Below are 24,029 nucleotides of genomic sequence, written 5' to 3' on the forward strand. Positions count from 1 at the left end.
ATCAAAATTAAGTTTTTGTTCATCAGAAGACACTATCAAAACAATGAGGAAAGCCTAAAGAGTGGGAGAAATATCTGCAAATCATAATATACCTAATAAGGATCTATTATCCTGAATAAATATAGAGCACTTATAACTAAATAATAAAACGACAAACAACAAAAATGGGAAAAGAATAAATATTTCTCCAAAGGAAATATACAAATAGCCAATAAGCACATGAAAAGATGTTCAATATCATCAGTCATCAGGGAAATGCAAATCAAAACCATGAGCTACTACTTCATATGTACTAGAATGGCTATAATATAAAAGGCAGACAAGTGTTGGTGAGGATGTAGAGAAATGCAACCCTCATACATTGTTGATACGAATGTAAATGCTGCAGCCATTCTGGAATACAGTTTGGTAATTCTTCAAAAAGTTAAACATCGAGTTACAATATGATCCAGAAATTCCACTTCTAGATATATGCCCAAGAAAAAGGAAAACACATGCCATATCAAGACTTGTAGACAAGTGTTCACAGCAGCCTTATTTATAATACCAAAAATTGTAAACAGCTCAAATGTTCATTAACTGATGGATGGATAAACAAAATGTGGTATATTCATACAATGGAATACTATTTGGCCATAAAAGAGAATGAAGTACTGATATATGATACAACATAGATACACATTGAAAACTATGTCAACTGAAAGAAGCCAGACAGGAAAGGACACAAAATATATGAAACCATTTATATGAAATGTCCAGAATAGGCAAATTCATACAGAAAGATTATTTGTTGCTAGGGTGTGGGAGGAAGGAAAAATGGGTAGTTACCACTAATGGATAATGGGGTTTTGGGGAAGTAACGAAAATATTCTAGCATTAGGTGTGACTGATACATGACCTTGTAAATATACTAACACCCACAGAATTGTGCAATTTAAAAGTGAATTTTATGTGACATATCTCAAAATATAAAAGCTCATAAACAAAACAAAAATGTATAGTTTTATCTACCTGTGAATAACTGTCTTAGTCTATAATATGCAGTAAAATGAGACGTTACTACTGTGTGAATCTGAATCATATGCTTTAAGACTGGGTAGGAAAAATAAATAAATAAATAAAAGACTGGGGAGTGGAAGTGACTCCTTTGCTGAGATATAAGCTAGCCAATTACATTTGCAAAAGTAAGGCTCCACTGTTCTCAAATCATTAAAACACAGACTCCAAATATGAAAAAAATGTTTTTCTATATTTAAAATAGCTCCAAACCTGGTAATAGATGGATTAGAGGATTGTTAATTTTCCCAGATGTGATAAAGGTATTATGGTTATAAAAGGGATTGTTCTTAATCTTAAAAGTATCATATCCAAAACTTAATTTCATATGGTACAGGAAAAAAACTGTTGAATCTAGGTGGAGAATATGTGCATATTCTTACATTATTCTTTCAACAATTCTGTTATATTTGAAATTTTTGATAATAGAAGTTGGAGGAGAAATCGCCCTGAACACAAAACAGTTCTTCAGGGTAGATGATGACAGTATTGAATAGAAGCTGAAGAGATCTAAAATAAGGATATTCCCAAAACTATGAATTCATGTAGGACGTATAGTGTCTACTTGGCAAATTTCAGGCTGCGTTACCTGGCAGCATCATGGTTTTGTGAAAGGGTGAAATGTTTTTCTAATTCTGTTTTCTTTCTGATGGTACCCACTATGATTGATCTTTTTGGCCATGGCACAACATTAGGCTACTCTTCCCAGGATATAATTTATAAAGATCTTCCTGAGCCATTTATAAAAGGTAGCTGAAAATGCTCTTCCTGTAATACAGGTTATTTTCTTAAATACACTTACTTTTGCCCACAGTGAAGTTTCCTGATTAAATATGCTTATGTGGATTTTTCTGCCAACTTATACGCCTTAGGACTGTTCCTACAGTTGATATACTGTTGGCATTCTTTCTTTTTTTTGTGTGGTACGCGGGCCTCTCACTGCTGTGGCCTCTCCCGTTGCGGAGCACAGGCTCTGGACGCGCAGGCTCAGTGGCCACGGCTCACGGGTCCAGCTGCTCCGTGGCATGTGGGATCTTGCCGGACTGGGGCACAAACCCATGTCCCCTGCATCAGCAGGCGGACTCTCAACCACTGCGCCACCAGGGAAGCCCTACTGTTGGCATTCTTGACCTGATAGGGCTCAGCGTAAACTGCCTTTCTTCTTACATGGCCCACGGAGGACTATGCTGCTGTATGTACTTCTCCTTTAAAGATGTTATTTGTTTACCCTCATTTTTACTTCCCTATCCTTTAGCAAAGTGATCCAGTAAAAAACAAAAACAAAAATATCCAGGCACATTACCTTGTTAAAGGCTTTTGAAAAATCAGAGTACTCTTTACTCTTCAATTTAATAATAATATAATCTAAACATAAAGGCAAATCTAACAGTAAAATAAAAATGGTTAAGTAGCCCGTATGTAGCACACCTAGACTTCACCTGAATTAATAAGTGTCCTGTAATACAACCCAGTTGTGACAACCAAAAATGTCCCCTGGCGGGCAAAACTACCTTCAGTTGAGAACCAGTACTCTAAAGCAGTACATGTCAACTTTGGCCTCAAAGTAAGAACACTTGGTTACCATTTAAAATTCCTAATGCCCAGCTGCACCTCATATGAATTAAACTGGACTATCTGGGTAGACAGGGGTGAGAAGCAGACTTGTTTTGAAAGTACCCCAGGTGACTGCAATTTTTAGCCAAACTACTCTGAAGTGACAATTTTATATATAATTTCTCTCTCCTTTCCAGGATATCTATGAACTCTCAGAAAGAGAGGACAGGTGCATTTTGGGTATATGCTGGTCATGTCTAGTCTGGCTACTAGATGAAACAGTACACTCAGGGAAGAGGTGCTAAGAGCTGGGAAAGAAAAGACTTGTTGTAAACTCATTTACTTTCAGTAAACAATTTTTTAACCTACACACCCAACGCAATTTTAAAGTTTTTAGAAATTCAATAGTACTGCTGCTTATAGTTGGTAGGGTGCCGTGGAGGAAGGGAGAATGGATGGGTGGTGGGGTGGAGCCGCGGTGTGTGTGTAGGAGATAAAGTAAATAGGGTATATGCTCCCAGAGACATGCAGGGATTTCATGTTGACTGATTAGTTTCTTCCAGAGACTTGCGGGAGACAATGTAATGCATACAAACAATACAATTAATAAAGTTAATATTTTTAAGCATACATTTAAAATATTTTTCTATATTATCTCATCAAATTCACAGACTTGAATTATTAGAAAATGTAATAACTTCTGCCTAAAAAATTTTAATGAAGACAGAATAACTTCTGCCTAAAAAATTTTAATGAAGACGGTGAGTTGCAGAGTGAATGGGACATGAGGAAGTTAATGTATGGCCCACTTCTACTAAAAGAAACTTCTTAGAGATCTAAAAGTTATTCTGCCTTAGGCTGTCAGGATAGTTATTTACACTGTTTAAGTGCTTCCTAGGTGCTAGGTTCCTATGGGGATTTAAGATTAATCTGGAAGGCCAGAAAACTTGAGATAGTTACATAATCATAAGCTGCATTACACTGTCATATGCCAAAGTAAGTGAAGAAAAGTTCTGGTTAAATGTAATGGACAGATCACATGCTTAAAAAAAAGTTAATATAAGGAATAAGTCCTCCTACACCCCCAAGGCACAGAGTAACAGGGGTCAGAAATCATCTCCCAGGCAGAATAACTTAACCCTTCAGATAAATTTAAAAGGAGTGAGTGACAGTCAAGAGAAAGCAAAAGGTGAGGTAGAAATCTCAAGCCAGTCTGGGTGGTAGTGGGGAGGGGAAAGGGGAATGCAGTGCAGATTTGTTAAAAGTCTGCTAACAGAAGAGTCCATTTCTCCCTTCCCTGCCCAAGGCCCAGAACTATTACCAGTAGCCAGTGGTGCTTCCTAAGCAGAAGTTTGGAAGAATCCTTCTGAAGAACAGAGAGACACCTGGAGAACATATAGACACTTGGAAATCTCTCAAAATAAAGCTTGGTCACCTAAAAGTAAAGCCCAACAGCAGACAAGCTCTGGCTTGCCTTTCAAAATATGAAGATAACAAAGAGCACTGGACATGTTTAAGAAAATCTCCAACATGAAAGAAGATTTAAAAAAAATAATAAACTAACAATAAAAATTCAGAAGCAGAGATAATGCAGGAAATGAAGACCAAAAAAAATGTGCTTCTCTATGTGTTAGATGACTTCTATCCAAATTACAAAAACACAAATCCTTAGTAATTTCATGTATTGGAATTTGTTTTACTGATATACGTGTGTGTTCATTGACAGCAGCACTGTCAGTATTACCAAAAGGCTAGAAACAACCTAGAGGTTCATCAACTGAAGTCTAAATATACATAATGATTCATATGATAGAATGAGATGAGGCCATTCATAATTAAGATTAATTATGATTATTTAATTATAATTATTTAGTTATAATAATTATACAGGCATACCTCAGATATATTTCCGGTTGGGTTGCAGACCACTGCAATAAAGCGAACATCACCATAAAGCAGGTCACACGAAGTTTTTGGTTTCCCAGTGCATAACAAAACTATGTTTACACTATACTGTAGTCTATTAAGTTTCCAATACCATTACATCTAAAAAACAACATACATACCTTAATTAAAAAACACTACTGCTAATAAATGCTAACTGTCACCTGAGCCTTCAGTGAGGCATAGTAGTAACATCAAAGATCACTGATCATCATAACAAGAATAATAATGATGAAAAAGCTTGAAATTCTGTGAGAATTAACCAAAATGTGACACAGAGACATGAAGTAAGCAAATGCTGCTGGAAGAATGGTGTCAACAGACTTGCTTAAGGCAGGGTTGCCACAAACTTTCATTTGTAAAAACTGTAGTATCTATGAAGCACAGTATAGCAAAGCACAATAAAATGAGGTATGCCAGTACAGTAAAATGATTAATAATTAATGTTCTGTTATGGACAGATCTCAGGATACGTTGCTGGGTGAACAAATGCAAAGCAAAAAACCATGTAGATAGCACGTAAGGAAAGAGGAAACAAAAATATGTAATACTGCTTACCTGTACAGTATTACAAAATATTGCTGGAATGACAGAAAAGAAACTACAGTAAGTCCCCTACATATGAACGAGTTCCATTCTGAGAATGCATTTGTAAGTTTAATTTTTTTGTGAGTCCAACAAAGTTAGCCTAGGTACCCAACTAACACAATCAGCTGTATGGTACTGTACTGTAATAGGCTTATAATACTTTTTCACACAAATAATACATAAACAACAAACACAAAAAATAAAGAAAACATTTTTAACCTTACAGTACAGTACCTTGAAAAGTACCAGCTACACCACTGTTGCTTTTACGCTTGCTTCTGGACACCCCGGGCTTGAAATAAAGATACTGTACTACTTACTGTACTCTATCCAGTACTGTAAAGGACATAAAAGCACAACTACTTGTAGAGGATGCACGCACATGACAATGTATGCCAGACACGTGAACTAACTTACATGATTGGACATGCAAACACACGTTTGCATCTTTGAAAGTTCTCAATTTGAAGGTTCGCATATAGGTGACTTACTGTAATATGAGTTGCTTCCTATAGGTTTAGAAAATGGGTGGCTGAAAGACAAAGATGAGATGGGATTTCTTCCTTGTATACTTTTTATGCTTTATGATTTATAATCATGTGAATGTAATCATTCAAAAAATTAAATTAGCATGGATAAACTGTAGTTTTTGATCTAACAATTCCAAATACCACTGATCCCTAAACCACCTGAGGCTGAACTGCATGGGTCCACTTATATGCAGAATTTTTAAAATAAATACTACTACAGTACTATACTATCCTTGGATGGTTGAATTCACAGATGTAGAACCAAGGATATGAAGGACCAAGTGTAAATTTATAGTGGATTTTTGGCTGCTTCGGGTCAGCACTCCTAACCCCTGCAGTGTTCGAGTCAACCACAGTGTATACTTCAATGTTACTTTCATACAAGTGCAAAGATACTTAATTCAAGGCTGTTGAGCATTTTTTAATAGTAGAAAAAATCAGGAACTACCTAAATGTCCATAAATAGAGGGTATAAACACACACACACACACACCATGGAACATTTATATTATGAAATACTGTGCAGCAGTAAAAAAAAAAAAAGAATGTAATAACTCTACATACATAGACAAGGAGAGCTACCTAAGATATAGTGCTTAGTGATAAAAGTAAGAACATTTACAGTATAGTTTCATTTTAAATAAAAAACCGTATGAATAACTGACAGGACTCATAGGTACAGAAAAAAAGAACAGAAAGATAAAGCTGTTAGGAATATTTAAATCTCAAGAGCATAGTGGGATGAAGGGGGGAATAAACAAAGATCTTAATTTGATGTTATATTTTCAGACTGTTTTAATTTGTTATAATGAACTCATAATGTATATTATTTGCAGAATTAAAAAAAAGTTAATGTAATATCTTATAAGAGGTTAATATTCAGGATATACAAGGAACTCCTACAACTTAACAACATAAAAACAAACAACCCAATGCATAAATGGGCAAAAGAACTTGAATACATTTCTCCAAAGAAGATATACAAAAGGCCAATAAACATATGAAAACATGCTCAATACCACTAATCATTCAGGAAATGTAAATCAAAACCACAATGAGGGAATGGAAGAAGGTATCCTATGCAAATGGAAATCAAAAGAAAGCTGGAGTAGCAATACTTCTATCACACAAAATAGACTTTAAAATAAAGACTGTTATAAGAGACAAAGAAGGACACTACATAATGACCAAGGGATCAATCCAAGAAGATGATATAACAGTTGTAAATGTACATGCACCCAACACAGGAGCACCTTAATACATAAGGCAAATACTAACAACAATAAAGGGAGAAATCGACAGTAACACAACAATAGGAGGGGACTTTAACATCCCATTTGCATCAATGGACAGATCATCCAGACAGAAAATCAATAAGGAAACACAGGCCTTAAATGACACATTAGACCAGATGGACTTAATTGATATTTACAGAGCATTCCATCCAAAAGCAGCAGAATACACATTATTCTCAAGTGCACACGGAACATTCTCCAGGATTGACCACATGCTGGGCCACAAGGCGAGCCTTGGTAAATTTAAGAAAATTGAAATCATATCATGCATCTTTCCCGATCACAATGCTATGAGCTTAGAAATAAACTACAAGAAAAAAATTATAAAAAACACAAACACATGGAGGTTAAACAGTAATGCTACGAAACAACAAATGGACCACTGAAGAAATCAAAGAGGAAATCAAAAACTACCTAGACACAAGTGAAAACGAAACCACAATGTTCCAAAACCTATGGGATGTAGCAAAAGCAGTTCTAAGAGAGAAGTTTATAGCAATACATTCTTACAACAGGAAACAAGAAAAATCTCAAATAAACAATCTAACCTTATACCTAAAGCAACTAGAGAAAGAACAAACAAAACCTAAAGTTAGCAGAAGGAAAGAAATTATAAAGATCAGAGCAAAATAAATGAAACAGAGACAAAGAAAACAATAGCAAAGATCAATGAAACTAAAGCTGGTTCTTTGAAAAAGAAAAATAAAATTGATAAACCTTTAGCCAGACTCATCAAGGAAAAAAGGGAGAAGACTCAAATCAATAAAATTAGAAATGAAAAGGGAGAAGTTCCAACTGACACCACAGAAATACAAAGGACCTGATGGTCCAGGGCTTAAGACTGTGAGCTCCTGATGCAGGGGGTCCAGGTACAATCCCTGGTCAGGGAACTAGATCCCACATGCTGCAATTAAAGATACCACACATGGCAACGAAGATCCCACATGCTGCAACAAAGGTCCAGCGCAGCGAAAAAGAAAAAAATAAGTAAATATTTTTTAAAAAGAGGATCGTAAGAGACTACTACGAGCAACTATATGCCAATAAAATGGACAACCTAGAAGAAATGGACAAATGCTTAGAAAGGTACCTCCCAAGACTGAACCAGGAAGAAACAGAAAATATGAACAGACCAATCACAAGCACTGATATTGAAACTGTGATTAAAAACTCCCAAAAGGGCTTCCCTGGTGGCACAGTGGTTGAGAGTCCGCCTGCTGATGCAGGGGACATGGGTTTGTGCCTCAGTCTGGGAAGATCCCACATGCCGCAGAGCAGCTAGGCCCGTGAGCCATGGCCGTTGAGCCTGTGCGTCCGGAGCCTGTGCTCCGCAACAGGAGGCCACAACAGTGAGAGGCCCGCGTACCGCAAAAAAACGCAAAAAAAAAAAACTCCCAACAAACAAATGTCCAGGACCTGATGGCTTCACAGGTGAATTCTATCAAACATTTAGAGAAGAGCTAACACCTATCCTTCTGAAACTGTTCCCAAAAATTGCAGACCAAGGAAAACTCCCAAACTCGTTCTATGAGGTCACCATCATCCTGACACCAAAACCAGACAAAGATGCCACAAAAAAAGAAAATTATAGGCCAATATCACTGATGAACATAGATGCAAAAATCCTCAGCAAAATACTAGCAATGTGAATCCAACAATACATTAAAAGGATCATACACCATGATCAAGTGGGATTTCTCCCAGGGATGAAAGTATTTTTCAATATCCACTACTCAATCAGTGTGATACACTGTATCAACAAATTGAAGAATAAAAACCATATGTCATCTCAATATATGCAGAAGAAGCTTTTGACAAAATTCAGCACCCATTTATGATAAAATTGCAGATATCAAAACTAATAGAGAAATATGTGCATTTCTATACACTAACAATGAAACATCAGAAAGAGCAATTCAAGAAACAATCCCATTTACCATTGCATTAAAAAGAACAAAATACCTAGGAATAAACCTACCTATGGAGGTAAAAGACCTGTACTCCAAAAACTATAAGATGATGATGAATGAAATCGAAGACAACACAAACAGAAAGATATACCATGTTGATGGATTGGAAGAATCAATATTGTCAAAATGACTATACTACCGAAGGCAATCTACAGATTCAATGCAATCCCTATCAAATTACCAAAGGCATTTTTCACAGAACTAGAACAAAAAATCCTAAAATTTGTATGGAGACACAAGATCCCAAATAGCCAAAGCAATCTTGGGAAAGAAAAACGGAGCCTGCGCAATCAGGCTCCCGGACTTCAGACTATACTACAAAGCTACAGTCATCAAGGCAGTATGGTACTGGCACAAAAACAGAAATACAGATAAATGGAACATGATAGAAAGCCCAGAAATAAACCTATGCACCTATGGTCAATTAATCTACAATAATGGAGGAAAGACTACACAGTGGGGGCAAGACAGTCTCTTCAACAAATGGCACTGGGAAAACTGGACAGCTACATACAAAAAAATAAAATTAGATCATTCTTTAATACCGTACACAAAAATAAGCTCAAAATGGATTAAAGACCTAATTGTGAGACTGGACACTATAAAACTCCTAGAGGAAGACATAGGCAGAACACTCTGACATAAATTGAAGCGATATCTTTTTTGATCCATCTCCCAGGATAATAGAAATAAAACCAAAAATAAAAAATTGAGACCTAATTAAACTCAAAAGCTTTTGCATAGCAAAGGAAACCATAAACAAAACGAAAAGACAACCCACAGATTGGGAGAAAATATTTGCAAATGATGTGACTGACAAGGGATTAGTCTCCAAAATTTACACACAGCTCATGTGGCTTAATATCATCAAAACAAACAACCCAATGGAAAAACGGGCAAAAGATCTAAATAGACATTTCTCCCAAGAAGACATACAGATGGCCAAGAGGCACATGAAAAGATGTTCAACGTCGCTAATCATTTGAGAAATGCAAACCAAAACCACAATGAGATATCACCTCACACGAGTCAAAATGGCTATCATCAAAAAATCCAGAACAATAAATGCTGGAGAGGGTGTGGAGAGAAGGGATCCCTCATACACTGTTGGTCGGAATGTAAATTGGTACAGCCACTATGGATAACAGTATGGAAGTTCCTTAAAAAACTAAAAATAGAGCTACCATATAACCTTGCAATCCTACTCCTGGGTATATATCCAGAGAAAAACATGGTCCGAAAGGATACATGCACCCCAGTGTTCACTGCAGCACTGTTTACAATAGCCAAGACATGAAAGCAAACTAAATGTCCATTGACAGAGGAATGGATAAAGATGTGGTATGTATGTACAATGGAATATTACTCAGCCATTAAACAGAATGAAATAATGCCATTTGTAGCAACGTGGAGGGACCCAGAGATTGTCATACTGAGTGAAGTAAGTCAGAGAAAGAGAAATATCATATGATATCCCTTATATGCAGAATCTAAAAAGAAACGATATGAATGAACTTATTTACAAAACAGAAACAGACTCACAGACTTAGAGAACGAACTACTGGTTACCAGGGGGGAAGGGTGGGAGGAAGGGATAGTTAGGGAGTTTGGGATCAACATGTACACACTGCTTTATTTAAAATGGATAACTAACAAGGACCTACTGTATAGCACAGGGATCTCTGCTCAATGTTATGTGGCAGTGTGGATGGGAGGCAAGTTTGGGGGAGAATGGATACATGTATGTGTATGGCTGAGATGCTTTGCTGTGCACCTGAAACTACCAAAACATTGTTAATCGGCTATACTCCAACATAAAATAAGAAGTTAAAAAAAAAAAAAAAACCACGATGAGATACCACCTCACACCCACTAAAATGGCCACTATCAAAACCTCCAGAAAATAATAAGCATTGACAAGGATATGGAGAACCTTGTACACTGCTGGTGAGGTTGTAAAATGGTATAGTCATTATGAAAAACAATATGATAGTTCCTCATAAAATTAAAATAGAATTACCATATGATCCAGCATTTCTGCTTTTGGGCATATACCCCAAATAATTGAAAGTAGGTCTTAAAGAGATATCTGTACACCAATGTTCATAGAAGCATTATTCTTCACAGCCAAAAGGTAGAAGCAAGCTAAGTACCCATCAACAGAAGAATGGATAAACAAAATTGTGAATACACATAATGGAATAGTCTGACACATGCTACTACATGGATGAACCTTGAGGACATTATGCTGAGTGAAATAAGCTATTCACAAAAGGAGAATACCATATGATTTGGCTTATATGAGGTAATACTTGGAATAGTCAAATTCATGGAGACACAGAAGTAGAATGGTGGTTGCCAGGTGCTTGGGGAGGAGGGAATGGGGGGTTATGGTCTGATGGGTACAGAGTTGCAGTTTTGCAAGAAGAAAAGAGTTCCCTGGATGTATGGTGGTGTGGTAGCACAATAATGTGAATGTACTCAGTACCACCAAACTATGAACTTAAAAATGGTTATGATGGTAAATTTTAAGTGTGTATTTTACCACAAATAAAAATAAATGAAATGTGGTTTTATTATAAGCAAGGCTTAGTCCAAGGTTTTTTTTTTTTAAGTATCTATTTGGGAAGAGGAAAAAAACACTATATTTAAATGGTAATTTAGAAAACCAGAAGACAGGATGATTAGCTTTAAATAAGTAACATAAATCAGTGATTTTTCAACCTTTTTCTCCCTTCCATAATGCATCTTAATTCTAAGTCGCTTAGTTTTCCCATCAGCCATCGTAGCTCATTTTGGACACAACAAGTAAAACCAGACTAAGGATTATGGGTGGTGGAGTGGGGACTTAGAAGCCTGGATCCCTGCTAATATTACAGAGCTGGCAAAAGGAAAATTGAATGCCTTCTTCTTGTTGCAGCTACTGCTCATTGCATGTTGCTATATGCAAATTAACTTGATCCCTAATGGATGAGACTAAAAAAAAAAAAAATCTGTTCTCACCACCTCACGTCTCTACTTCTAACTACTTTTTCTTTCTCTAACCCTTTAAAAATGAGTCTCTACTCAAGTTCTTTACTTCCCACCTATTTACCTTTCATGACACTGAAATCAGGCTTCCCTAATATGATGTGGAAACTCCTCTGGCAACAGATTCCAATAGGCTATTAACTGACTTTCTTTCTTGTCTTCCTCTTACTTGAGCTGCCTGAGGCACAGGAGACTGGAGCGAATTCCCTTCTCAAAATAATCTCTTTTCTCACATTATAACACAACATGCTTTCTTGCTTCTCTTTTAAATTCCTCTTCATTTTAGGAGGGCTCTTGTTCCTCCTGTTCCTAACTCCTAAATACCAATTCTCTCCTTAACCTTACAGTTTCTCACTGTCTGCCAATGTTTGTTTTTATTAAGTTTTCAGTGACCCTGCATGACCTCGCCATGGAAGTAGTCTAACTTTTTTGGCCTGGTCTCTGACATCTTCTCCTGAACTCTGATTATAAGCCTCCATGCATTACGAATTGCACCTTCCACCTAGAACCCCCTTCTCAATCCCTAGTCTGCTTGGTAAACTTCTCAGTTTTTATAGAAGTCACCTCTTCCGTGATGTCTGCCTTCAATTCACCAGGTTGAACTATAGTAACTCTTTCTTTGCACCCGTTTACTTACTGGTCTATTTCTCCTATTTGAGAGCAGGGATTGTGTGCATATAATGCTCAGTGAATTAATGCACTCAAATTAATTTATTTTTAATAATTTATTTTAATTTGTCCTCAGGAGTAGTAATGTTGAGGTCTTTTTTTTTTTTTTTTGCAGTACACGGGCCTCTCACTGTTGTGGCCTCTCCCATTGCGGAGCACAGGCCCCGGACGCGCAGGCTCAGCAGCCATGGTTCACGGGTCCAGCCGCTCCGTGGCATGGGGGATCCTCCCAGACCGGGGCACGAACCCGCGTCCCCTGCATCGGCAGGCAGACTCTCAACCACTGCGCCACCAGGGAAGCCCATGTTGAAGTCTTAATAGCATTAGCTAAAAGAAAAGTACTCAGTGCCTATCAATTGCAACATATCATGTTAGTGGCAGACAAAAAAGGTAGTAAGAGCAGTGATGAATTGATAACTGAAAGATTCAAGATATGGAACAGCTGGGCTCATGAACATGCAGTTTACACGGGTGGGGGTATTGGAAAGGACTGATTTTAAATTAGGAGACTTGCTTTGTAGTTCCAGTTATGACTATAACATATGTTTAGTACAGTTGGTGTAATTTTAGACAAGTCAATCAGTCTTCTCTACAAATGTGTCAAATAACAGAACTAGTTCCTTTCCTGATATAATATTTACAATTCCAGCTTTATTCTCCACTGCGCTGTTACTGCTCTTCCTATTATTATTGTAAAGAGTTGAGGAGGGAAAGATGAGAGTAAATGAGCACTCTGTGAAAGTACCAGAGGTCAGAAACATAGAGAAGGTGAGGGAAAGACAGATTATCAACTAGCTCCTTGAGAATCAAGTCAAAGGAAACACAGGGAAAAGAGAAAACTAGGATAAGGACCTCTGTGAAACAGGCCACACCAAGGAAGTGTGAAAAAAAACTTACCTGAAAAGTAATAACTTAAAGGCTAGACAATGTATTTAGGGTAACAATTCAGACTTCACATATTAATGTAAATTTAAATGGTAAAAATCTTAAACCAATTTACGTCTTAAGCATATTTAGCATACATATTTAACTATCAAATATGAACAAAAAGTCAGTAATGCCAGAATTGATCACTTTTAAGTTTTAGTTTACTATTTCCAATTAGTTATATATATTTAAAATACAATTAAGGCTTGGCAAATGCTACTGCAAAATTTTAAATTTTAAAAAGAATAGCAGGGACTTCCTGGTGGTGCAGTGGTTAAGAATCTGCCTGCCAATGCAGGGGACATGGGTTCGAGCCCTGGTCTGGGAAGATCCCACATGCCATGGAGCAACTAAGCTCGTGCGCCACAACTACTGAGCCTGCGAGCCACAACTACTGAAGCCCACGTGCCTAGAGCCCGTGCTCTGCAACAAGAGAAGCCACCGCAATGAGAAGCCCGCACACCACAACAAAGAGTAGCCCCCATGTGCCACAACTAGAGAAAGCCTGCGTGCAGCAACGAAGACCCAATGCAGCCAAATAAAATAAATAAATAAATTTATATAAAAAAGAAAAAGGATAGCATTTGGGACAAGTTTCTAGAGGTAATAGGGATTAATGTAAAAAGAGCCCAGCTTTGAAGTCAGAAAACCTGGTTTCAGATTTGTCCAGAACAATTCACTTCTGAATATAAGAACATCATCCATAAAGCAGGAATAATATCTGCTTCCATTTATTTCATACAGGTGATGTAACATTAAACAATATGTATTTAAGAAATTTAGAAATTCTACACATATGTTTAGGTCTGACTTAGATTATAGATTGCTGTAAAACATATATATGTCATTTAACTCATGAAATGTTCACTATTTTAAAGCTCTTAAAACAAATATGTTACTAGAATCTATTTTTACCTTCAAGGTTGTCCTAAGAATTTAACTTACATTGATTAATACAACAGAAATTACAAACTTAGATGGGTAAGCACTAAAGTATCACACATACAAAATTAATGACCATGCACAAACTAAAAAGCAAAACAGGGAATTCCCTGGTGGCGCAGTGGTTAAGAATCTGCCTGCCAATGCAGGGGACATGGATTCGAGCCCTGGTCCGGGAAGATCCCACATGCCGCGGAGCAACTAAGCCCGTGTGCCACAACTACTGAGCTTACTCTCTAGAGCCAGCGAGCCACAGCTACTGAGCCCGTGTGCCACAAATACTGAAGCCCGCGTACCTAGAGCCCGTGCTCCGCAACAAGAGAAGCCACCGCAACGAGAAGCCCGTGCACTGCAACGAAGAGTATCCCCTGCTCGCTGCAACTAGAGAAAGCCCGCACGCAGCAACAAAGACCCAACACAGCCAAAAATAAAAATAATTTTTTAAATTAAAAAAATAAAAAGCAAAATAATCATATTCCTTAAAATATTACATAGATTTAAAAAAAAAAGGATTTGGAGAGAACATTTGTGTCCCAGGAAACACTGCAGCCAAAGTTGTCAAGTTTATAAATCTGAACATTTGTGATTCTACCGAGAATGAAAGCAAACAGATTTTCAGGAATGCTAAAACAGGCTACATATTATTTAGTAAGAAATACACTTAGGATTAATGCTTGTGTTTCTCTAGCATGCAGCAGGAAAAAGCAGCAGGAACTGTGGCTGCTGCTGTCTCTGTTGCTAAGTGTTTGCAAACACCAGAGTTCTGAGACTGGTTCATTCCACCAGCTTCTCCTATTGGTCAGATTTTAAGACCAGAGACAATTTTAGATTAAAAACTTTAGAAACATAATAATGTAAACTGCCTAAAACAAAATGACATAAATGGTAAAAATAAAAGGATGGAAAACTATATACTTATATTAGACAGATATCCAGAATGGATTACAAATATTGGTATCAAAGGAGAATTTAAGATAAAATACATTTAATAGGACAGAGGATCATTTTTTTTGTTGACAATAGGCTTTAACTATCATAAAGATATACAATCATGAATGTTTTTTGTCTAACAGCCCCAAGACCTGTGCAGCAAAACCCATTAAAAATACCATAAGGAACTGTGAGAAATATCACTTTTGTAAGCAATTAACACAGTACTCATGCTGAACTAATTAAACAGACAAAAGAGTAAGGACTTCTTGCAGAATTTGAAGGATCTGAAAATTACAGGAACTGGATTCAGTGCTTATCAATATAAGTCAATATACAGTGCAAATAAAGAGAATGTCCAGACATATTTATAAAAATTGATAATGTTAGCCTGAAAGTAAACCTCAATGATTATAAAAAAATCAAAAATTGAATGAGCCACATTCTTTGACTAAAATATAATAAACTAGGAATTAATAAAGTGCAAAACAAAATGGAAGAAAACCTCAACTCCCTCAAGCACGTGAAAAGTTAAAAAAACCACTCCTAACTATTTTGGGTCAAAGAAGAAATCAAAGCTATAATTGCACACTATTAGAAAATAAAGGTATATTAGAAAATAAAGGTAATCATATCCATACCTAAGGAATACAGCCAGAACTATAAGAGGCAAATTCATAGATATAAAGATGGCTCTTCTGAATGGAAAGAGAGTCGTGTAGAATATTGACTACCAGGCCATATATAGCAGAGGAATGAAAGTGGAATTAAAAAAAAGATGCAATTCAGAGATTTTTTTTTGAGCTTTTATATTCAAGTTTATTCTTCATTTAATTTTTAAAACACTACTATAGTTGAATATTAAAACAAACAGTAGCAAGTAGTGAGCATATTATGATTACAGTCCTTCACTCAATCACTACTGCAAATAAAATGCCAATGGTGAGTGTTATTCACTGGCCCTATTAGGAGGTCTGACAAGGAACACCACCCCAAGGATGATGTTCATCATCCTCACATGCTTCTCCATTGTAATGGCGTCATCTTTTTTATCTTAAATATGAAAACAAAGGAAGCATTCTATTTAATAAGGAAAAAACCTGAGAAAATCAGGATAACAAAAACAGACACCTAGGGCCTCCCTGGTGGCGCAGTGGTTGAGAGTCCGCCTGCCGATGCAGGGGATACGGGTTCGTGCCCCGGTCTGGGAGGATCCCATATGCCGCGGAGCGGCTGGGCCCGTGAGCCATGGCCGCTGGGCCTGCGCGTCCGGAGCCTATGCTCCGCAGCGGGGGAGGCCACAGCAGTGAGAGGCCCGCATACCGCAAAAAGAAAAAAAAAAAAAAAAAAAAAAAAAACAAACAAACAAAAAAAACAGACACCTAAAAATGAGACATCAGGCAAAAAAATAAATAAATAAAACTGACTTATCAATCTTAGTTTTTTTTTTAAAGAAAACCAATAAAAATAAACTACAGCTAAATATACTTTGAAAAAAGAGGAAAATTCAAATGACTAAAATTAGAAATATAAAAGAGGATATAACAGATAAAGAAGATATTCAATTTGTGAGAGAATAGTATATATAATGTTATGCCAACATATTTGAAAATCTGAATGAATTCCAGGAAAAACCAATTACCAAAACTGACTAACGAAGTAAAAATCTAACCAGAAAAAAAACCCCAAAATTGTCAAAGAATTACCTCCAACAAAGGCTCCAGGCCTAGATGGTATTATAGTTGAGTTCTTTAAAATTTTCAAGAACAAATAATTCCCAAACTATATAAACTGTTCCAGAGCACAGGAAATTAGGGAAAGAGTTCCAATTCATTTACGAAGCTGGCCTAACCCGGATATCAAAACTTGACAAAGACAGCACAAAAAAAGAAAATTACAGACCATATTCACTTATGAATATAGATGCAAAGATCCTAAAAAATATACTTGAAAATAGAAACCAACAGTATGCTAAAAGATTACAGATCTTGACATGAAGAAGACATTCATTCTAGGAATAAAAGAAGGGTTTATATTAGGTAGTATCTTTATATGTCATATAAATAGGTAACAAGAAGAACTGAATAATCTTAACAGATGCCCAAAAAGCATTAGATGAATTTCAATATCAATTTCTCATAAAAAAGCCAATAAAGTCTTGGTCAATTATAAATGATACACCCTTAACATCAAAGAACTGTAAGACAAAATGATGCCTATTATTGTTATTATTCAAAGTCAGAAGGAAAATCAATTAAATGTAATTAAATAAAGAGGATGAGGAAGATATACAGGATAAATGCTACCCAGAAGAGTCCAAAGTAATAGCTGAAAAATTAGGATTAAACAAAGTTCACTAAATATAAAATGTGCAACATAAATATAAGTCTACAGATATCTTACAAACCAAACCAATAATGAAATAATAAAATATATTTTTCATAATATAAATAACATAATAAAAACTTGTAAGGAATAAACTTAAGAAAAATAAGTGGAGTCAATTGAAGGAAAAATAACTAAAACTTTACTGAACGACACAAGAAAGATGTTAAGAAACATACTTCTAGCTCTGAAGTTAATTTTTCTAAAATAAATTTTCGTATTTAATGCATTTTGAATCAAAATTCCTTTGAGGTTTCCCTTTTAAAAAAAAGTTAGAAAAGTGATTCCAAACTTCACAAGAAATATTAAGTGGTACGAAAATAAAAACATGGGAATTTTTGAAAAAGAGGAATAATGAAGGAAGACCCGTCCCACTAGCTTTTTAAACATTTAATGGCTAAAATACTTAAAAATGGTATGGTACTGGCATAAGAACAGAAAAATACAAAGGAAGAAAACTGAGTCCAAAAGGCTTTAGTAAGATAAAAATTATAGATTAGTATTGAGAAAAAATTATCAATAAATAAGACTGGGAAACTAACCATTTAGAAAAAATTAAAATCAGTTCCTTATCTTATGGCATTTATCAAAATAAATGTATATATTTGGTCTAGAAGAACTAATGGGTTATATGTGAAAAATGAAGTAAGTAACATCTAGGGAAAATACACATGAGTATTCAGCTGCTAGTGGCATTGGGAAGAAGTTCTTTCTAAGCATAATAGCAATGTTACAAGCTGCAAAGAAAGCAGACAGATCAGACTACTTATTAAAAAACTAAATAATAAACAGCAATCTTGAAAAAAACTTATATTTCAATAGTTAATATCTTTAATATATAATGGTTCATAAGCAGCAATTCCAACTGTAATAATCTACACTAAATTATATAGTCAAGAATGTTCACTGCAGTATTATTCACAACTGTTCCCCCATTCAAGAATTGTGTAACCAGTGGGGTCAAAATTTGATTAAACAATAACAAGAACATATACATGAAAAGAAGGCGGTAGAAAAAATAAAAAGAATTAATAAGCCAAAAGGTTATTTGTAGGTAGTAAGATTACTGGTGCTAGTTTTCTTTTTATACATTTATGACTACCTGCCAAAACGTTCATGATGAATACATACTACTTTCATAATTAGAAAAATTAACACATTAATCATCACTTTCATAAACACATGTGATTATCAGACTTCAGAAGTTGCAACAAATATAAAAGTTCACAGTAGTTTGTAAATCAACTGTCTTTGCATGTGGAAAGTCCCTTAAAACTCTGGTTCTATGAATATTTTAATTTAGCATAAAAATACAGTTAAAAGAAACCATACTGTGTTAGATTACATCCTCATTTTTTCTCTCAAAGGGATTCTGATTTTAATGACTATGAAAGGGATTGATTTTCACACATATATATCTAAACATCACTTCAATGAATAGGAATAGCTTAAAATAAATGTACATTTCACATTAATAATATTTTTCAATGAATATTTATAACAGACTCAATTTAAGATTTGTCACTCTATGTTAAGTTTTTACTCAGGAAACCTCATTAAGGCACTCCAAACTGGAAAATAACTAGTCCAAAAGGCCTTTAGAAAAGGACAAAATTTGTCTAAAAATCACTTCTGGCAGGAAGTGTTATTTTGTGTCTAATTGAAATCTCTCCTCCTGTGATTTAAACTTCTTGTCCTTTAAAAAAATATAGCTATATTCCATTTTGCTTTCTCTAGAAAACATAATTTTAAAACATTTAAGTATCTATTTCCTAATACTTTGATCTACTTTTTGCCTGTCTCTAGCCTTTCTACAGTTTTCATCAAGTTATTTAAACCCACATACCAAATTATGGTTTTAGGCAATGTACAATGAAATGAGAGAATAGCTTGGAGCTCTGACATGCTGTAATTCTGTGGAAACACAAACAGACTTTCTTCTTAGAACATGGCATGCTGCTAATAGATGTTACTGTGCCGTGTCTCTTACAACACTCACGTTATCTGTATGCATGTATACTAACTGTATATTAACAGATTCATATTTTGTGCAGCTTATTTATTGACACTAAGTGGAAGCCCTAGTCAACTTTATTTCTGACTACTTTCCCAAACTATTCTACTCACTCTGCTTCATACCACTCAAATTTAACAGATTTGCCTTCTCACCTGTTATGAACTACTCACGAAATCTGAGTTCTAGCCTTATATTCATCCCTGACAAATTTTGGAACACTGGAAGAGTCACCTAACTTCTGAGTTTTAATGTTTTGCCTATACAATGGGGATGGTAGTGTACTAGAAGACTTATGAAGTCTTATAACACTAAAATTTTATTATGAATGTCAAGATCAGATTCCATTCTAGTCACTCACTTTTTTTTGAATTTTAGAATTTTATTTATTTTTTTATACAGCAGGTTCTTATTACTTATCCATTTTATACATATTAGTCAATTGCAATCTCCAAATTCATCACACCACCCCCCGAGCCCGCCACTTTCCCCCCTTGGTGTCCGTATGTTTGTTCTCTACATATGTTTCTCTATTTCTGCCCTGCAAACCGGTTCATCTGTACCATTTTTCTAGGTTCCACATATATGCGTTAATGTATGATATTTATTTTTCTCTTTCTGACTTACTTCAATCTGTATGACAGTCTCTAGATCCATCCATATCTCTACAAATGAACCAACTTCGTTTCTTTTTATGGCTGAATAATATTCCATTGTATATATGTACCACTACTTCTTTATCCATTTGTCTGTCAGTGGGCATTTAGGTTGCTTCCATGACCTGGCTATTGGAAATAGTGCTGCAATGAACACTGGGGTGCATGTGTTTTTTTGAATTATGGTTCTCTCTGGGTATATGCCCAGTAGTGGGATTGCTGGGTCATATGGTTATGCTGTTTTTATTTTTTTAAGGAACCTCCATACTGTTCTCCATAGTGGCTGTAACAATTTACATCTCCACCAATAGTGCAAAAGGGTTCCCTCGTCTCCACATCCTCTCCAGCATTTGCTGTTTGTAGATTTTCTGAAGATGCCCATTCTAACTGGTGTGAGGTGATACCTCACTGTAGGTTTTTTTTTTTTTTTTTTCAGTACGCGGGCCTTTCACTGTTGTGGCCTCTCCTGTTGTGGAGCACAGGCTCCGGACGCGCAGGCTCAGCGGCCATGGCTTACAGACACAGCCACTTCGCAGCATGTGGGATCCTCCCAGACCATGGCACGAAACCGTGTCCCCTGCGTTGGCAAGCGGACTGTCAACCATTGCGCCACCAGGGAAGCCCCTCACTGTAGTTTTGATTTGCATTTCTCTAATAATTAGTGATGTTGAGCAGCTTTTCATGTGCTTCTTGGCCATCTGTATGTCTTCTTTGGAGAAGTGTCTATTTAGGTCTTCTGCCCATTTTTGGATTGGGTTGTTTTTTTTTAAATATTGAGCTGCATGAGCTGTTTATATATTTTGGAGATTAATCTGTTGTCCATTGATTTGTTTGCAAATATTTTCTCCCATTCTGAGGGTTGTCTTTTCGTCTTGTTTATGGTTTTTCCTTTGCTGTGCAAAAGGTTTTAAGTTTCATTAAGTCCCATTTGTTTATTTTTGGTTTTATTTCCATTACTCTACGAGGTGGATGAAAAAAAAAACTTGCTGTCATCTATGTCAGAGAGTGTTCTTCCTATGTTTTCCTCTAAGCGTTTTATAGTGTCCGGTCTTACATTTAGGTCTCTAATACATTTTGAGTTTATTTTTGTGTATGCTGTTAGGGAGTGTTCTAATTTCGTTCTTTTAAATGTAGCTGTCCGGTTTTCCCAGCACCATTTATTGAAAAGACTGTCTTTTCTCCATTATATATCCCTGCCTCCTTTGTCATAGATTAGTTGACCATAGGTGTGTGGGTTTATCTCTGGGCTTTCTATCCTGTTCCATAGATCTATATTTCTGTTTTTGGGCCAATACCATACTGCCTTGATTACTGTAGCTTTGTAGTATAGTCTGAAGTCAGAGTCTGATTCCTCCAGCTCGGTTTTTTTTCCCTCAAGACTGCTTCGGCTATTCAGAGTCTTTTGTGTCTCAATACAAATTTTAAGATTTTTTTTTCTAGTTCTGTAAAAAATGCCATTGGTAATTTGATAGGGATTGCATTGAATCTGTAGATTGCTTTGGGTAGTATAGTCATTTTCACAATATTGATTCTTCCAATCCAAGAACATGGTATATCTCTCCATCTGTTGGTATCATCCTTAAATTCTTTCATCAGTGTCTTACAGTTTTCTGCATACAGGTTTTTTGTCTCCCTAGGAAGGTTTATTCCTAGGTATTTCATTCTTTTTGTTGCAGTGGTAAATGGGAGTGTTTCCTTAATTTCTCTTTCAGATTTTTCATCATTAGTGTATAGGAATGCAAGAGATTTCTGTGCATTAATTTTGTATCCTGCAGCTTTACCAAATTCACTGATTAGCTCTAGTAGTTTTCTGGTGGCATCTTTAGGATTCTCTATGTATAGCATCGTGTCATCTGCAAACAGTGACAGTTTTACTTCTTCTTTTCCAATTTGTATTCCTTTTATTTCTTTTTCTTCTCTGATTGCTGTGGCTAGGACTTCCCAAACTATGTTGAATAACAGTGGCGAGAGTGGGCATCCTTGTCTCGTTCCTGAACTTAGAGGAAATAGCTTTCAGTTTTTCTCCATTGAGAATGATGTTTGCTGTGGGTTTGTCGTATATGGCCTTTATTATGTTGAGGTAGGTTCTCTCTATGCCCACTTTCTGGAGAGTTTTTTATCATAAATGGGTGTTCAATTTTGTCAAAAGCCTTTTCTGCATCTATTTAGATGATAATATGGTTTTTACTCTCAGTTTTTAATATGGTGTATCACATTGATTGATTTGCATATATTGAAGAACCCTTGCATCCCTGGGAAAAATCTCCCTTGATCATAGTGTATGATCCTTTTAATGTGTTGTTGGATTCTGTTTGCTAGTATTTTGTTGAGGATTTGTGCATCTATATTCATCAGTGATACTGGTGTGTAATTTTCTTTTTTTGAGTATCTTTGTCTGGTTTTGGTATCAGGGTGATGGTGGCTTCACAGAATGAGTTTGGGAGTGTTCCTTCCTCTGCAATTTTTTGGAAGAGTTTGAGAAAGATGGGTGTTAGTTCTTCTCTAAATGTTTGACAGAATTCACCTGTGAAGCCATCTTGTCTTGGACTTTTGTGTTTGTTGGAAGATTTTTAATCACAGTTTCAATTTCATTACTTTTGATTGGTCTCTTCCTATTGTCTATTTATTCCTGGTTCAGTCTTGAAGGTTATATCTTCCTAAGAATTTGTCCATTTCTTCCAGGTTGTCCATTTTAATGGCATAGAGTTACTTGTAATAGTCTCTTAGGATGCTCTGTATCAGTGCCATGTCTGTTGTAACTTCTTTTTCATTTCTAATTTTATTGATTTGAGTCCTCTCCCTCTTATTCTTGATGAGTCTGGCTAATGGTTTATCAATTTTGTTTATCTCCTCAAAGAATAAGATTTTAGTTTTATTGATCTTTGCTATTGTTTTCTTTGTTTCCGTTTCGTTTATTTCTGCTCTGATCTTTATGATTTCTTTCCTTCTACTAACTTTGGGTTTTGTTTGTTCTTCTTTCTCTAGTTCCTTTAGGTGTAAGATTAGATCGTTTGAGATTTTTCTTGTTTCTTGAGGTAGGCTTGTTTTGCTATAAACTTCCCTCTTAGAACTGCTTTTGCTGCATCGCATAAGTTTTGGATTGTTGTGTTTTCGTGGTCATTTGTCTCTAGGTATTTTTTGATTTCCTCTTTGATTTCTTCAGTGATATTTTGGTTATTTACTAACATATTGTTTAGCCTCCATGTGTTTGTGTTTTTTATGTTTTTTTCCCTGCAACTGATTTCTAATCTCATAGTGTTGTGGTCAGAAAAGATGCTTGATATGATTTCAATTTTCTTAAATTTACTGAGGCTTGATTTGTGACCCAAGATGTGATCTATCCTAGAGAGTGTTCCGTGCGCACTTGAGAAGAAAGTGTAATCTGCTGTTTTTGGATGGACTGTCCTATAAATATCAATTAAATCTGGTGTATTGTGTCATTTAAAGCTTGTGTTTCCTTATTAATTTTCTTTTTGGATGATCTGTCCATTGGTGTAAGTGAGGTGTTAAAGTCCCCCACCACTATTGTGTTACTGTCG

General features: G+C 35.9%; 1 protein-coding gene across 2 annotated transcripts in view; it reads right to left on the reverse strand.

Moving 5' to 3' along the window:
* Positions 1-24,029, reverse strand: part of RFX7 (regulatory factor X7) — a 158,104-nt gene that overhangs the window by 46,131 nt on the left and 87,944 nt on the right. The gene's annotated exons all lie outside the window — the stretch shown is intronic.

This window comes from Mesoplodon mirus (genome assembly GCF_964341445.2).
Source record: "Mesoplodon mirus genome assembly, chromosome: 4".
NCBI classification, from domain to species: Eukaryota; Metazoa; Chordata; class Mammalia; order Artiodactyla; family Ziphiidae; genus Mesoplodon; species Mesoplodon mirus.